The 18897-nt window shown below is 43.8% G+C and overlaps 1 pseudogene; it reads left to right on the top strand.

Annotated features, from left to right (window-relative positions):
• The first annotated feature begins 16748 nt into the window (after positions 1-16748).
• LOC136708369 (thyroxine 5-deiodinase-like) lies at positions 16749-18657 on the top strand (annotated as a pseudogene).
• The last annotated feature ends 240 nt before the right edge of the window (positions 18658-18897 follow it).

The following is an 18897-nucleotide window of genomic DNA, read 5'->3' on the forward strand; positions in this document are numbered from 1 at the left end:
ACTACCTGCTGCACCACTGTGCAGCTCTGTATTATTATTAATAAAATAATAATAAACAAGTACAGAAATAACAAAAATGTCCTAACAAGCAAAAATGACTGTTTAAAAAACTAAACTGTTTAAAAATCTGTGAAAGAAGGAATTGCTTTAATATCAAATGTATTACTGATTACTGTGTGTGATATGTGGAGTCCCAGAGATGAAATACAAAACTTGCTGAACTCATACAGTGAAAGACGTCCAAGACACATGCACAGAGCTTGTGCAGCTCACTCACAAATCTCGGGAAGCTTGCGAACAGAACTTATGCAACGCTCGCAGAACTCAGAGGCCATGTACAAAAGTCATGTAGCACGAACAACAGAGCCAGATTATTTGTTTGCAAGTTATAAGTTTTATGATAAAAAACTGATTCCATATTTACTTTGCTTTGGCAGGAATTGGACCAAAATTCTGCAAATCAGCAATTTTGACTCATAGAAAAATAACATTTAAAACACAAATTGAACAGAAGAACAGTTGTTCTAAAATTATAATTTCACATTTCTTTAGATTGATTTTTGTTGGAAAATTAGAGGCAGTAGCTGCTGGTATTAAAAACACTCAGCATCACACTCAGCAAACCAATATGTTAACAGAAAACAATATTATTAATTTGGCAGCATGGTGGTGCAGCTCCAAGGACCTGGTGTTGTGATTATGAGTCCCGCTCCATGAGGAGTTTGGTGTGTCCTCCACTTGTCCACATGGGCTTCCTCTCACGGTCCAAAAACACACATTGGTAGGTGGACTGGCGACTCAAAGGTGTCCAATAGTGTGAATGTGTATGACCCTGTGAGGGGCTGGTGCCCCCTCCGGGGTGTGTTCCCGGGTAGGCTCCGAACCCACTACATCCCTGGACTAGATGGGTGGTTGCAGACAGAAAACAAATGAATATTATGAATTTCTAGGATGCCATATATTACTGGACCATACAAAGAAAACTGTGTGTGTGTGTGCATGCGTGCATGTGCATGTGTGTTTTATAATAAAGTAATTATTTGGATTAGTTTCCAGATGTATGATGTAAATGTAGGGAAACAACTTTAGGCAAGCCTAGTTTAACCAGTCCACCATTAGCCACATAGCCATTTTCACAAAGGTGTTTCTGACATTTAAAAAACAGGAAAGCCCAAAATACATACCCTTGTCATTGGAAGGTCTGGAAGTTTTGTTCATAATATATAACACTGGCACCTGTGATTTTCTTGTTCATTTTATTTAAAAATAAATATTAGATGATCTACCACCAAAGAACAAAGAAGACCAAGAACATTTAGTTGATTTTAAGAATTACAATTATTTATTTATTCAATGTAACATGTAGAATAAAGCATGTGAAGTTTAAGGTGGCTGTGCGCAGCTATATGGAGTTTTATAAACACCACAAAATGTCTCCCCACCACATCACTTTACAATAGTTCAGGCAAAGAAACACACTTGTGAAATAAGTCAAATTCAGCAGTCCTCCTCTCTCTGTGAGATATAATATGTTTGGAAATGTTACTAAATTCCAAGCTGTCCTGCTGAGTTTGTGAATAGTGGAGAAACATAATCAACACTGAGCGGTGGCTCTGGCCAACATTCATGGTGTCGTGCCAAACACAGCCCCAGAAACACACACAAATGGAGAATATATTTGTCTTTTTTCCTATTATTTATTTATATGAAACTTTGTAAATGACCCCGTTCAGCTCCACTGGGCAATTTTGCTGTATTTGAGGCTCTGAGCTCTTTTCTGAGATATTGAACATCAACACACCCACAGATGAAGCCATGGTTCACACTGAAGAACCTACTCTTTTTGGCTCAAGCTGGGAAATAATTTTTCTGCTTCACGAACCAGTTTATGTTGGTGGAAACGTGCCAAACAGTTCCAAATTTAGTTCACGAACTGGAAACTTTCCTGTTCTGATGGCTAAGCTAACAACAGAGGGTGTAGTAATGTCACCTTCTTGATCGTCTTCTGATGATGATGATGATGATAATATTAATATTTGTAGTAGTGATAATTAGGAGTCCATGAAAACTTCATTACAATGTGGGCAACTAGCCCAAGGCTAGTGGCGGTAGCTGGAGCATGGGCAGTTGGTGTGCATTTGCATAGGAGAGCTTGATAGTCAGCCATAAATCAGTGCCGGACAGGTGGGCAGTCGTTTACTCGGAAAAAGGTAAGGTCCGACACTTGACAGTATGGTATAAGAATAACAACCTGGAATTGAACCCAAATAAAACCAAGGAGATGGTCGTGGATTTCAGAAGATCCATCCGCACCGAGACCACGGCCCTCCTCATCAATGGAGTGGAGGTTGAGAGAGTGGAGCACTTGAAGTTCCTTGGAGTACACATCTCTGCTGACCTCACATGGGCCTTCAACACCCAGTACCAAGTGTGGAAGGCACAACAAAGACTCTACTTCCTCAGGAAGCTGAAGCACTCCCACCTCCCTCAACACTTACTGATGAACTTTTACAGAGCCACCATCAAGAGCATCCTGACATACTGCTGCACAGTTTGGTTCACCAGATGCACAGCACAGGACAGGCGAGACCTGCAGCAAGTGGTGAGAGGGGTGGAAAAAATCATAGGAACTTCATTACCCCCCTCAGTGACATTTACAACAGCCGACTCCAGAAAAAGGCTACCAGCATTTCAATGGACATTACCCACCCTGGACACACTCTGCCCCCCCCCCCCCCCCCCACCTCTAAAAAGAGATTCAGACAATTAAAAGTAAAAACAAACAGGTTGAAACACAGCTTCTTTCCCCAGGCTGTGAAAGCCATCAACCCATCAGCCATCAAGCCACCCCCCCCCACTACTTTAAATAATCCATCCTGATTGATAATCAGTAGAATCAACGGACAACCACCCATCCTAATGGACAAGCAATTGCACATGGCACTTTTAAATAAAGCCTGTATATATTTTCTAGCATTAATATCTGAATTTCTTATTAAAATCTGAATAATCTGCTGTTTTGCACATGTATAGTTTTTATCTTTTAACTGCTGCCTGAGAGAGGATGCTATAAACTGCATTTCACTGTTTTAACACTGTTCTTGAACATTGTTTTTCTCAGCGACAATAAAACCTATTCTATTCTATACCTGGCAGCATGGTGGCGCAGCAGGTAGTGTCGCAGTCACACAGCTCCAGGGGCCTGGAGGTTGTGGGTTTGATTCCCACTCCGGGTGACTGTCTGTGAGGAGTTGGTGTGTTCTCCCCGTGTCCGTGTGGGTTTCCTCCGGGTGCTCCGGTTTCCTCCCACAGTCCAAAAACACACATTGGTAGGTGGATTGGCGACTCAAAAGTGTCCGTAGGTGTGAGTGAATGTGTGTGTGTGTCCGTGTGGCCCTGTGAAGGACTGGCGCCCCCTCCAGGGTGTATTCCTGCCTTGCGCCCAATGATTCCAGGTAGGTTCTGGACCCACCGCGACCCTGAATTGGATAAGCGGTTACAGATAATGAATGAATGAATATTCTATACCTACTGCTGTTAGACTACAATACTCACAATATGTAATACACACCTATTATTTTGCATATATTTTGCACTGTTTATCACTACCAGTTTTACTACCTCTGCCTTTTCCCAACAATGTGAATAATTATGTGCAATATTTTAAATCCCTGATCTCTGTGTATGTGCATGGGTCTGTATGATTGTACGTATGTAAGTTGTACGTATGTAAGTCTTTATATCAGTAGTCTATTGTTTTATTAAGTTACAGGTTTTTTTTCCATTACTTTGTCCAATGCTCAAGATTGTGTGCTGCTGTAGCAAGTGAATTTCTCCAATGTGGGTCAATAAAGTCAAAGTCTTAACCTATCTTAAACAGAGTTCATTGGGGTCTAGGGGGCAGCTGTGGCCTTAAGGTGAAAGAAACAAGCTTGAGACCAGGAGGTCATTAGTTCAGTTCCCAGGACTGGCAGGAAAAATTAATCCATGGCAGAAGTGCCCTTGAGCAAGACATCTAACCCAAATCTGTTCCCCAGGTGCCTATTTCTAATCTACCATTTCTATTAAAGATCTTAGAAAAAGTGGTGACCCAACAACTTAGTTCGTATGTTTCATTAGAATCATATATATGAAAAATTCCAATCTAGATTCAGGCCACATCATAGCACTGAGACAGCTCTAGTCAAGATAACAAACAATCTTCTTCTCTGATCAAGGCCACGATCCCTGCCGGTGCTACTTGATCTCAGGGTAGCTTTTGATATGATAAACCACAGTATTCTCCTAGCAGGGACAGCCTTGTCATGGTTCAAATCTTACTTAATGGAATGTTATTTGTTTGTAAAAGTAAATTATTTGTCATTTAATTATTTTAAAATAAGATTTGGAATTCCGCAAAGCTCTATTTTAGGACCATTATTATGTGACGGGGGCGCACGCTCCAGGGGCTACTACTATGCACCCTCTATAAAATAAAAGAGCTTACCGCCACATACAATAACCACGACTACGCCACCCCAATTGTCTAAAGGGTATGGGGACCCCTGTCAGGTTTCTCAAATAAATGAGGGATAAGGCTGCTTAACAAAAGGCACTTTATTCAGTCAACACAGTATAAAAATCAATTCACATTAACACGAGTCTTGAATTCAATAGTGAACACCAGGAACACTCCCATTCAGCCCAATACCTCTGGCAAAGCCTAAAAAGGTTAATAGTAAGATGCCCACAGAGTAATAAAGGAGTTCCAGTTAATTACCCCCAGGAAACAAAACAAAGGAAACACCTCTAAACATAAACCACTCACAAAAAGAAGGAAACCAAAAGTACTCAAACTTAAGCCTTGGGGCAGAACACTAATAATTACTCTAGGGTCATCACGATTAAGACTTATTCAAACGTGTTAAACACTAAATGGGCATAACGGGCAACCCCTAGTAACACTGAGTAAAAATAGTGGTCCTATGGTCCACTAAGAGAAGAAAACTAAAAGACAACAGTACAGATGGCTCAATAAAACAATACAATACTACTAAAATTTGGCATGAGAGGCAAGCAAGTAATATAAAAAGAAGAGGGAGAGGAAAAAAAAGAAAAGAAACAAAAGAAAACAGTGGCCTACAGGCAACCAGGCCTGGCGCCACTAGAGGCTGCAAAGCACGATCAACTGGCACAGGAAGTGTGACATTCAGGCCACCGCGGTCAATTACTAGCTGCTGCAAAGTGCGATCAACCAGCACCGGAACAATGACGTTCAGGCAACTGCAATCAAGTGTAAGCCTTAACGGCGAAGTCAGTTATCCGTGGCCTCGAACCACCGTCTACCCTATAGATCGCTGGGTAGTCAAGCAAGGCTAGAAACCTGCTTAAACCTCGGACACTTGGCTTCCGATTCAGCCAGAGAAATACGACTCAGCTTCCACCGCCGCGACGACGCTGCACGCCCACACACACCACCTTAGTTGATCGAAAGCGGAAGTGAAAATTATTGGTGATCCTGGGGCTTTTATCGTCCTATCCAACCCACCAGGTGGCGACAATAATACCCTCTTTAGCGCTCCCTGTCAACCATACCACATTCACCCCCTCTTTCAAAGTTCACCGTCCCGGTGAACTAGTTACCCCACCAGAACACTACTGCCATGGCCGAAAAATGGTAAGAACGGGGCCAGATGTGACTAAACCAGTAACACCATTTGCTGTAGCTGCACGAGGGAGGTGGAAAGGGTTTGGATGCTGGCCTGCAGTGCTACGAGCCGAACGCCGCAACATAGGAACAGGTAAAAACTCCGGCCCTTGATGTTCAGGTATCAACGGCACCTGAGGAGCTAAGGGGATAGCAGGTGCGCTAACTGTACACCCCTGCTGCTCTTGGATAGGTTCCACTACCTGACCTAAACGAGGCTCAGTCACCCTCCCAACCACATCAACTACTGGGGGCCCTACACCCACCAATACCTCTCCCGATACACTCTCTTCTTCTAAATCATCTAAACCTACCTCCTGATGACAAGCTAACCCGGGTTCTACAATAACCTTTTCGGCTGGTGTTAATGAATTTGTTGCCGTGGTCACAACCTTTAATTCTGACCGATGCACTGTTTTGCAACCTTCCTCAGTCCCTGTTGGCCTAATCTTATACAGAGTCCCCACATGATCTAAGCACTCCACTATATCAAAAACAGTAGAACTCCAGAGATCCTGTACCTTATGCCTACCTTGAAAATGATTCCTACAACGAACCCGTGTGCCTGGAGAAAGTAGGGGTGCTGGTGCATTATAATTACGCCTCCGATATGCTGCTGCCTCCTCTAAATGTTCTTTTGCTCTAACGTACACCTCAGCCAAATGCTCCCTATGTTGAGCTACCCAATCAGAAAGATCAATGTTCCCCTCCCCTTCCTCACAACCATTCCCCAACAACCTATCAATGGGCAGCTGTGGTTTCTGCCCAAACATTAATTCATATGGGGAGTAATGGGTAGACTGGTGCACCGTGGTGTTATAAGCAAACACTAACTGTGGTAACAGTTGCGGCCACTTTCTTTTCTTTTCAGGAGGCAAAGTTCTAAGCAAATCATGCAGAGTTCTATTAAAACGCTCGCATTGCCCATTGCCTTCCGGATGGTAAGGTGTAGTCCGACTCTTCTCTATGCCGTAGAGCTCACAAAGGCGTCGCAACAACTCCCCCTCAAAGCTACGACCCTGATCTGAATGGATCCTTTGAGGTACCCCATACACATAGAACCACCTTTCGGTTAACACCCTCACCACCGTACTGGCTTTTTGGTCAGGCACTGGATATGCTTGGGTAAATTTTGAAAATACATCTGTAATTACTAACACATTCTCTTGTCCGCTACTAGCCCGCTCCAAAAGGGTAAAATCGATGGCCACAATTTCTAAAGGTCGAGTGGCCAATAAACTACCCATAAAAGTTCTTACTTTAGGGCGTGTGGCCTTAGCCACGGAACATCGGTCACACTGAAGGCACCAATCCCTCACATCTTGCCACATCTTAGGCCAGTAACACCTCTGCCGCACAAGGTCCGTAGTGCGCTCTATACCCTGGTGACCGTGATGGTCATGTAGCCCGGTGAGCACCTCACCTTGCAGTGCCTTAGGCAACAACAACTGAAAGACTGGGTTGGTTGCTGATGGAAATTTAACTTGTCTGTACAAAACACCCTCATTCTCTATAATCCTAGGCCATTGCCTAACCAACTCCCTCAACCCCTCTGTCTCCCTTCTTAGCTCTAGTACCGTAGGCTTCCGTCCTTGCTTCCAATACCGCAAGAATGCGGCAATACATGGGTCAGCCGCTTGCAACACCTTAAGGTCAGCCCTACTGCGACTAGGGACTGCATCTACTGTCTGACACAACAGGTCGCGTCTCTCTAAGCCACGTACCTGATGAGCTACCTCGAGGGGAATGGAAACCCCTCCTACCAACCCCCCCGGAAAAGCTTCAGAAGGGACAGGCAACCGAGACAAGGCATCTGCATTGCGATTGGCCACACCTGGGCGATACTTGATCTCATAATCAAACAATGCTAACTGGGATGCCCACCGCTGTTCTACTGCCCCCAGTTTTGCAGACTGTAAATAACTCAACGGATTGTTATCCGTATAAACGATACATTTATTGCCCAAAAGATACTCCCTAAATTTTTCAGTTAAAGCCCACTTTAAAGCCAACAGCTCTAACTTCATAGTGCTGTAGTTTGACATATTTCGCTCCGATGGTCGCAACCCACGACTGGCATATGCAATTGGCCGTCGCTGCCCATCTACATCCTGGGACAACACTGCCCCTAACCCAGCATGACTCGCATCAATTTCTACATGGAAAGGGCGAGTGAAGTCAGCATATCCCAACACAGGTGCACTTACAAGTCGCTCTTTAAGACCTAAAAAGCTCCTCTCACAGTTGCCCAAGGGGATCCTGCACTCTAGGCCTGGGTCGTTTTTTAGAGCCCTGGATGGCACTCACAAGTCGATGCAGGGGAGCCGCCAAATGAGCAAACCCCTCCACAAACCGTCTATAATATGAGGCAAAACCTAAAAAGGACCGCAACTCTTTAACCGTTGACGGTCTTTTCCAGTCCTCTACTACCCGGATCTTCTCCGGGTCAGTGGACACACCTGCAGCGGAAATAACATGCCCCAAATAACCGACCTCCGTCTGAAAGAACTTACATTTCTGTAACTTCAGTTTTAGGTTATGCTGTTGCAACCTGCCCAGTACCATATCCAAACGTTGGAGATGCTGCTCGACAGTTGGAGAGAAAATGACCACATCATCTAGATACAACAACAGGGAATGGAAACTTTGGTCGCCAAAAATCCGTTCCATCAATCGCTGAAACGTACTCGGCGCATTGCATAGACCAAATGGCATCCTGTTAAATTCAAACAGGCCAAAAGGTGTACAGAAGGCAGTTTTCTCTCTATCCTGTTTAGCTACTGACACCTGGTTATACCCACTGGCCAAATCTAATGTACTAAACCACTTAGCACCACTCAAAGCATCTAGGGATTCTTCGATCCTAGGCAAAGGAAAAGCATCTTTGCGCGTCTTAGCATTAAGTTGACGATAATCGACACACAAACGGATGGACCCATCCTTCTTCTGAACAACCACTATGGGCGATGCATAAGGGCTTGTACTAGGGCTCGCTACTTTACGATCTACCAGTTCTTGTATATGGGCTTTCACTAGATCATACTGCGAAGGTGCAAGGCGCCGATACCTCTGCCTCACTGGAATAGGATCCACAAGAGGGATGGTATGCTGAACCAGTGTAGTACATCCCAAATCACCATCATGTTGACTAAAGGTGTCACGATACTTCTCCAAAACCGCTCGAGCTTGTTCCTGTTCTTGATCAGAAAGAGAGGGCCAAGTACATTGGAAAAAAATCAATGCCAAACCCATCATCCCTTTGAACAGACTGAATTGTCACCACTTGCTGCTGCTCATCTCTCTGGACTTGCACGGTACTACCACTAGAAAAACATTTAGGTACATAAAGCTCCCCCAGCACCACCTTGGGCTGAAGCCACCTATCTTGATAACTCACATTCACCACAGGCACATGTATCACTCCCTGTTCCACAGTCAAAAAGGCTGAAGGGATGAGAAGGTCACCGGGCAAATGGCCATCCACAAAGGATGCTGGCTCCAACATCCCAGAAGAAAGAGCACGCCCCAGACCACCATGGCACAAGGCAGGCACAAACTTCATAGTGCCAGCTGGTACTCGAACAGCAGGGCCACGCTGCATTCTAACCAGGCCTACCCTACCCCCATGACAAGTACGCTCCAAATGCTGACATTGTGAAAATGCTCTTTGCCAGACCCTACCAGCCTGTTGGACCTCTGGGGAACGGAACAGTGCCGGCCCATGTTGTAAAAACAGCTCATTATAACACTGACTAATTATATTCATCCCCAGCAACCCGGGAATAGCGTTCTTAGAGAGAAGAGTATTAGACTCACTAGAACCTTTAGTGACCAAAATACCCATACGGGGTAAAACCTTGCCAAAAACGCACACGTCCACTTCCAGATACCCCAAGTATGGAATATCTAGTCCATTAGCAGCCTTTAACTGCAACCATGGACATGACTGCAAGGATGGCTGCAAGTGACCTCGTAAATACTCATTAAAAAACTGATCTGTAACTGTGCTTACCATTGACCCGGTATCTAATAAGCAAGGCACTACCACTCCCCCAATCTCAATCTCCACTGTAGGGCATTCACCAACTAACCTTGTTGCTCCTGAAAGTCCAAAGCCCTGTTCCTCCCCTCCCGACACCTGGGCTATTGTATCGGGGGGTACTAGTTTTCCTGTTGCTGAACGGTAGCCCGGTCTACTGCTCCCCCCACTCTTAGTCCAACACTGGCCTCTGCTTTACAAAAACGAACAATGTGCCCCGGCTGACCACAACGTAGGCATATTGGCTTACCATTGGCCTGAAACCGATACCGTGAATGGCGGTTAATCTGGTGACCTTGGGGCCTAGGGACTAAAGGGGCAGACTCGAGACGCTGCATGATAGCATCCAACTGGACTTGTTGCTTCCGTAGGTTCTCCTTTAGGTCTGTCAGTTCGCCTGAACGGTTAACCAAAACAGCATTTACATCTCCCTCGCGCTCAGCTACTAAATGGGTGTGACAAGAGTGTACTCGGGGGCGATGGCTGAAAGATTCGCCTTCCTCCGCCCAACGAATTGCTTCGCTACGAATACCCAAAAAGGTCACCTCGGAGTCTACACGGACCTGGCGCCGTAACTCCCTTCGCAGTGAACTATCACGTATATGTTCAATAAACTGATCGCGCAAGGTAATGTCAGGACTGGCAAAACATAAAGGATCCCTACGCTTCACAGCCTCCATTAGTGACATTAAGGCATGGGAATAAGCTCTTAATGACTCGCCCTCACGTTGTCGCCGCTGAAAAAACTGAGTTTGCAGACTAACGCATGACTGCGAACACCCATACACACTACTTAAAATACTAAAAATCCCTTCTGGTCCTTCCCTCTCAGAGTCAGGACGAAACTTAACTTCTGCCTTTGCTTCGCCATCCAACAGGTCAAGTACGCTCAAAGCCTGCTCACCCCTAGACCCAGGACGTAATATCAAATACCGCCGAACCTCTTCTATCCATTCCTCCACCTTAAGGGAATCTACTGCCGGGTTTCCAGAAAACCTGGGACATTTTCTGTCCCTAGGCACATAAACATAACGTTCTACTACTCCACCCACAATCGAAGAGTTCCCCTGGACAGAACTAGAAGTATATGATTGCCTGGAAGTACCTTCAACCGCGTTATCTACCCTTGCGGCTACAGGTCTCTGAGTTACCTCCTCTCTGAGTCTATTATTTTCTGCCCTGAGCTGCTGAACTAGCTCGGTAAGGGCAATGACGTTCAGGCAACTGCAATCAAGTGTAAGCCTTAACGGCGAAGTCAGTTATCCGTGGCCTTGAACCACCGTCTACCCTATAGATCGCTGGGTAGTCAAGCAAGGCTAGAAACCTGCTTAAACCTCGGACACTTGGCTTCCGATTCAGCCAGAGAAATACGACTCAGCTTCCACCGCCGCGACGACGCTGCACGCCCACACACACCACCTTAGTTGATCGAAAGCGGAAGTGAAAATTATTGGTGATCCTGGGGCTTTTATCGTCCTATCCAACCCACCAGGTGGCGACAATAATACCCTCTTTAGCGCTCCCTGTCAACCATACCACAATTATTTACATTATACATGTTACCGCTAGGCACAGTTATAAGAAACCATGACATAAACTTTGACAAACACAGATTAAAGAAAATAGAGGACTGTGTAAAAGACGTGAAAGGCTGGATGTTGCATAACTTCCTCCTTCTAAACAATGACAAAACAGAGGTCCTGTTTTGTCAAAGGTGACAAGAAATAAATTATCAGATTTAACTTTAAATCTCGCTGACTTTCCAGTTAAACCTGGTTCAGCAGCAAAAATATTGCATTATAATTGATTCGGGTTTGTCATTTGATCAACACATAGGCAGTAATCACTAGGACAACTTTTTTACATCGTCGCAACATCACCAAGATTAGAAATGCCTTTTCCTATGACATTAGAACATGCCTTTATTACTTCAAGGCTTGACTACTGTAACGCACTACTGTCAGGATGCACCAGCAGAAATTTAAGTAAACTTCAACTAGTTCAACATGCTGCAGCCAGGGTCTTCACTAAGACTAGAAAATTTGAACATATCAGTCCAGTTCTATCATCACCTCATTGGCTGCCTGTAAAATTCTGTATCCCTATTCAGATTACAAAATTCTCTTATTAATGTATAAAGCCTTACATGAGCTTGCTCCTGAATACCTTCAAGATACTATTTCCTATTATGAGAATCCACTATTACTCAGATCACAGAGTACTGAATTTTTAATAGTTCCCAGAAACCAGAAGGCCCCAGCTGGGGCAAGAACTTCTTCTTATAAAGCCCCCCAGCTCTGGAATGATTTTCCAGATTATGTTCGGGACTCAGACACTATAGTAATCTTCAAATCTAGGCTAAAAATTAATTTGTTCAGTTTAGCTTTTGGTAGCTAATGCTCCCACCTTAGAAAAAGGTGGCAGATCCAGGGGTCTATGGACACAGGGAATTATAGTAAACTGAGACGCTGGTGCTTCATACAGTCATTCAGGTTTGTCGACAGTGGAGCGGAGGGATGCCAGTGTTTCAGGATGCTCCCGCGTCTGTGTGTCCTTCTGGTTTTCTCCTTTTAGTTAATGCCATCATAGTCAGATCTGCCGGAGTAATTAATTACACTCTGGAAATGTTCATATTTTCTGCTTTACATTCACTCAAACAGATCAAAACTAATTCCATCCCTTTAACTTTTTCCGAGTAAATGACTGTCCAATTGGACACTGATGAATGACTGTCAAGCTCCTGCTCCTCACTTCAGACCAGCTGCCCACCCTCCAGCAACCACCAATGGCCTTGGAGCGGCCCACCCTACACTGAAGTTTTCATGGACTCCTAACTAGTATTAGCAATAGATTGACCAGAGGAGGATAGGTCCCCCATTGTGAGCCTTGGTTCCTCCTAAGGTTTCTTCCTCAGCTCTGAGGGAGCTTTTCCATGCCACTGTCACCTTTGGCTTGCTCACATTTTTACATTTCATGTGAAAACTTTGTCTTTACTGGAATTCTGTGAAGCTACTTTGTGACATCATCAGTTGTAAAAAGCGCTATACAAATAAATTTGATTTGATTTGATTTCAAGCTCAAGGATGTTTTTTCTAATCACATTTACTTTGTTTTATTTATTCTCACTTTTTTTTGCCACATTTAATCTGTACACTTATTTCTCCATGCTCTGTTTGTTTTACTCAGTTTAAACTCAGTGTAAAACACAGCACAAAATCAAATCACAAAAAAAAATGTAACGTTAACATGCTGAAAGCTTATATAAACTCCACAGAAATATGACCCCTGAATTCAGTAAATTTCATGTAACTAAATACAGTAAATTCCTTACAGCAATATTCCAATATTTATTGTAAAGTTTACCCATCATCTCTCTCTCTCTCTCTCTCTCTCTCTCTCTCTCTCACACACACACACATACACACACACACAGCTGCTGCTCATGTCCAGCATATGTTCAGCATTTTTGTGTCCTACAGCATTTAAGGACATTCGTGATTGTTATCAAAAAAACATTTTTTCTAAAATTCAGAATGGTACTTCACAATTTGCTAGCTCTGCATGCTCAAAAAAGGTCTAATTTGTTTAAGAAGACCCACTATCTGTAAATGGCTAAGTGCTAAATGGGAAGTGCTACTTCCTCTCTCTCTGCTCACAGCAGTGAAAATATATCTGGAGTTTTTTAGACAAGAGAGAATAAGCAGTTGAAAAGCACAAACTAAGGTGAGGATTTTGCTATATTCCTGCTCCATAGGTAACATTGACTTACTTTTGCTGATTCAGATTTCTTAAGGTGGAAATATCTCAAAATTCAGGAGACGGCTATCTGCATGAACGTAAACAGACCAAAAGTGCAATAAAACTGAACAACTCTAGTTACAAATGAACTTGGAACAGTGAATAAAACCTTACAGAAAATTCAAACTTTAGCCATGTATAAACAACAGTCTATTCTCAAACATACCATTTCACCTAAAATTACACAGAGCTTCTGAATATAAACAAACCATAGAGAACTGCTGTTCCATACAATCATAGATGCTCCCCTGTGGTGGAGAAAATAAATACAAGTGTTAGAAAAAATAAATATAAGTGGTCACAAGTGGTCCATAAGGTGATCAACACACAATAGCATAGAGTACAGGGTGGGCCATTTATATGGATACACATGAATAAAATGGGAATGGTTGGTGATATTAACTTCCTGTTTGTGGCACATTAGTATATGGGAGGGGGGGAACTTTTCAAGATGGGTGGTGACCATGGCCATTTTGAAGTCTGCCATTTTGGATCCAACTTTTGATTTTTCAATGGGAAGAGGGTCATGTGACACCTCAAACTTATTGGGAATTTCACAAGAAAAACAATGGTTGCTTTGGTTTTAACGTAACTTTATTCCTTCATGAGTTATTTACAAGTTTCTGACCACTTATAAAATGTGTTCAAAGTGCTGCCCATTGTGTTGAATTGTCAATGCAACCCTCTTCTCCCACTCTTCACACACTGATAGCAACACTGCAGGAGAAATGCTAGCACAGGCTTCCAGTATCCGTAGTTTCAGGTGCTGCACATCTTGATGGTATGGTGTGGTATATGGGGTACAAAGATAGTGGGGCCATTCTTCATCAGTGGAAACCTCAAGGCCACTGAATATGCGAAATTGCTACATGATGATGTGTTTTCCTCTTTATGCACTGAACCACGTTCCCTGAGTTTTTCCAGCAAGATGGTGCACCACCACATTATGGGTGTCAGGTCCGAGCATTCCTAGATGAATAGTTTCCTGGAAAGTGGATTAGTCGACGTGGGCCAGTTGAATGGCCCCCAAGGTCTCCCGATCTGACCCCCTTAGACTTATATCTTTGGGGTCATCTGAAGGCAATTGTCTATGCTGGGAAGATACGAGATGTGCAGCACCTGAAACTACGGATACTGGAAGCCTGTGCTAGCATTTTTCCTGCTGTGTTGCTATCAGTGTGTGAAGCCCCCCATTGTTTTTCTTGTGAAATTTCCAATAAGTTTGCTGTGTCACATGACCCTCTTCCCATTGAAAAATCAAAAGTTGGATCCAAAATGGCCAACTTCAAAATGGCCGCCATGGTCACCATCCATCTTGAAAAGTGTCCGCCCTCCCATATACTAATGTGCCACAAACAGAAAGTTAATATCACCAACCATTCCCATTTTATTAAGGCGAATCCATATAGATGGCCCACCCTGTACTATGTGAATGTGGACAAAGAAGATGTTTTCACAGAGAGTTTATAAAGGTAGTTTATGTGTCATAAGCCTAAGATAATCACTTTAAGTTTCTGCAAGCTTAGTTTCCTTAGAGACCTCCCAGTTTGATAAACAAGATGAAGGACAAAATGGTTTGTTCTGATAAAACACTGACCTTGAACTGACCTCGAACTGACCTGACATACACTTAGTTTCTGTGTTCTGTTGCCGGTTAGAAGTGAATATACAGACAAAACAAGCAGACAGGGTCTTTAACAGAGACATATAAAATTTCCATTACACCCCCTTAAGTAAGTACTCCATTCAATTTTTACTTAGCAAATTAAGATATAGTAATTTAATAATCATCAAATCTGCATTTAATAATAATAAAAGTAAATAAAAAGTGGTTTAATCTAGTAAGTTTTTCATGCGCACTGCAATAGACAATGTTTTATCTATCAGTGATGTCCTTGGTTATTTCAGCAAGATGCCAGCACAAATTCTGTACACACATTTAACGTACACTGGATTAGGAACACCTTCCTTGCATCTTCATTCTTTGTTCATTTTATCAGGTCCACCTGTTTCTCTGTATTTCTGATCCTCATTTCACTCTGCTCTTCAATGGTTAGGACCTCCACAGAGCAAGAATGATTTGGGTGGTGGATCAATCTCAGCACTGCAGTGACACTGAACTGGAGGTTGTGTGGTGTGGTGTGCTTGACCCTTGTTAATGTGTGAATATAAAGACAAGTTTAAACCAAGCAAAACAAACACAATGCGCATGGAGAATTAAATGCGGATGAGGCACAACAGGGCTAGAGTTTTTAAAGCTTTCAGTGTCACTGTTGGACTGTTCAACAACCAAAAATATCCAATAATGTCCTCTTGGTGGCATCCTGTTTCCATTGATGAAGGGCTAGAGCAGTGGTTCTCAAATGTATTAAACAAATTTGCTTCTAATTGCATCCCTGTACAAACTATAAATTATAAACCAGGTTCCTGAGAGTAAAAGCCTAAAACCTACACATTTGCTCTGCGTCACCTTTAATCTCCTCATGTCTTCAGACTGGTATGCTCATTGTGTGTAGCTGATTTGCCTTGCCCCCCATTATGGGAACCACTGGTCTGCATCTGCAAGTTGGACCAAAGTGTGTCTAATAGAGTGAAGAAGACATTGTCTTTTAATATTTAAAACATGACCATGAAAAAATCCCTCTACTATTGGGATTGGAACTGTGGTTCTCTAATGATTTCATACGGTTACCAAGGATTCTGAAATAATTACGGGGACAATATAATGCCCAACCAAAATGTAAATGCAGAATGATAAAATAGCGCTTACGTTTGCTGTTTCTTGCTCAACAGACAACAGAGAACCAAAAAGATTTTTTCTATTTTTTATTGAGAAATAAAGTACTTTGCTTGGTTTATGACAGGTTTTGGGCGCGCGCACCGTATCAAGCTTACATGTGCTTAGTCGGGGTTCAGGTTAAAGATGTCCTCATCTATCTATTGTCTTAATGCGCGTATCATGCTTCTCAATATGATGGTCTTGTCCTCCTCACATTCTAAGAAGGGTTCGATTTAGAGCAGAACTTTGGAGCAGGAGACCAGTAGTGTGTGTGTGTGTGTGTGTGTGTGTGTGTGTGTGTGAGGGAGAGAGAGAGAGAGACAGAGAGAGAGGGAGAGAGAGAGAGAGAGAGAGAGAGCTCCTTCATTTAACGACTAACCCTTCTGCCGTTAGCTATATAAAGGCCCGCGGGGCCGCTCTCTTCCACCGTGCTTTGAGAGGAGAATCATGAACACGGTGGATGCGCTGCGGCGCGCGCTTGCGTGCGTCGCGTTGCTGCCGCGCTTCGTATTCGCGGCACTCGCGCTCTGGCTTCTCGACTTCTTGTGCGTGAGGCAGCGCGTGCTGGCGCAGAATACAGAGTGCGACGAAGAAGATGGCGAGTGTGAGGAAGAGAAGGAGGAGGATGAGGACAGAGGAGGCAGGAGTGCTGACGACGACGACGATTACGACGATCCCCCGCTCTGCGTGTCAGACTCGGAGCGGATGTTCAGCGCCGCGTCGCTGCGCGCCGTGTGGCACGGGCACAAGTTGGACGCACTAAAGGCGGCGCGTGTGGGCCGCGCAGCGCCCAACATCGAGGTGGTGCGTTTGGCGGACGGTCGCCGCAGCCGTCTCCTGGATTACGCGCGCGGCGCGCGACCACTCGTGCTGAATTTCGGCAGCTGCACCTGACCGCCGTTCATGATGCGGCTGCGCACCTTCGGCCGCATCGTGCGCCGCTACGCGGACGTAGCGGACGCGCTGCTTGTATACATCGAAGAGGCACACCCATTGGACGGCTGGGCGAGCGCAGACGCGCGCTACCAGATCCCGCGTCACCGCCGCTTGGAGGAGCGCCTCCGCGCCGCGCGCCTCATGGAGCGCGAGACGCCACCCGGCTGCCCCGTGGTGGCAGACGGCATGGACAACGCGGCCAACGCGGCGTATGGAGCCTACTTCGACCGACTCTACATTGTTCAGAGCGGTACTGTTGTGTACCAGGGCGGCCGCGGGCCTGAGGGATACAGCATTTCTGAGCTTAAACACTGGCTTCAGGAGCACAGGAGGCGCCTGCGCAACAACACTGACACGGTGCTGCACGTGTAGCTGCTGGTGAAGGACTATCAAAAATATCGTGGGCATATTTATGGTGAAATTTCATGTTGAGTTTGGAAGTGAAACTTGGAACGGCATTAAGGTGTAAAGACACAAAAGCTAGAACTTTTCAGTAGTGTCGAATCATCTAGAATATTTTTCTGTAATTCTGTTCACGGTGTACATAGGGCGACATTTAAGAAAACACCATCGTGTGCAAAAGTTTGAGCATTACTTATGAAACGAAAGTTTCCTTTATTTTCGGAAGTCATGGGCAGGTGCCCAATTTAAACGTGACACTGTCCCGCAAACTGAAGAGCATAATAATGTTTTGTTAAGTTAGCATAAATTTAAGCAGTAAATTACTAAATCTAATTATTCAATGCTCCTTAACTCTTTGCATCTACAAAAAAAGTCCCCTCAAATAAGCAGTGTGTAAGTGTGCAGAAGTGTGTGTGCAGGGGATGTGGCTCAGTCATGTCGTTTGTCCAGAGGCGCTCAAACTCTGACATACAACACACATCGAAGGACACAAAAGCTGCTATTAATCTCCTGAGGAAGGAAAGTCACGCGATCCCTGAGCTGTCTCAAAACGAAGTCTTTCTTTTCTTTTTTCGGTGTATTATTTTATTTGTCTACAGTGGTGTTTGTGACTAGTTTAGAGCTAGTGAACATGCTCTGTTGTTTGTATCTGCGATTGAACGACTTACACTCACCTCTGTTCTCCTCCTCGTATTGCTGTGAAGGTCGGTTTTTAAACGGTTTCACAACCAGAAAACTGACACTGATATTTTTAAATACCGCGAGGAAATAGAAGTGATCTGTGTATGTTTTAGAAATTTTCACTTTGTAAATTATTCCTTTTTATCAAATACCTTTTGTAATAAATCCTTTAATAGACTATTTTCTGGGCGAGATTTCCTTCTGGATACAGTGAGTCTGGACTGTTGATTAGTTCAGTTTTTGATAAACATAGCCCACTCATTTGACTACTGCTCATTTTATACCTATACCAAGCTTTTAAATATTTACTTAAAGAGTATTTTCAGTTTCTATAATGCAAAGGGTACTGATCAAACTGCCAGTAACACTGTGGGAAGCCAATAATGTAATATATTAAATAAATAAAAACAACCTGTGTGCATTTTCCTGTAGTGAGAATAAGTCTAGTAGATCTTTCAGAATATCATGCCCATAAATTAAGATGCAAACTCACAAAATTCATTTTTTATGTTAGATTATAATGGCTGCCCATTGGTAATATTACTTGCCAAATTTGTATATATATATATATATATA

This window comes from Hoplias malabaricus, chromosome 1 (genome assembly GCF_029633855.1).
Source record: "Hoplias malabaricus isolate fHopMal1 chromosome 1, fHopMal1.hap1, whole genome shotgun sequence".
Lineage (NCBI taxonomy): Eukaryota > Metazoa > Chordata > Actinopteri > Characiformes > Erythrinidae > Hoplias > Hoplias malabaricus.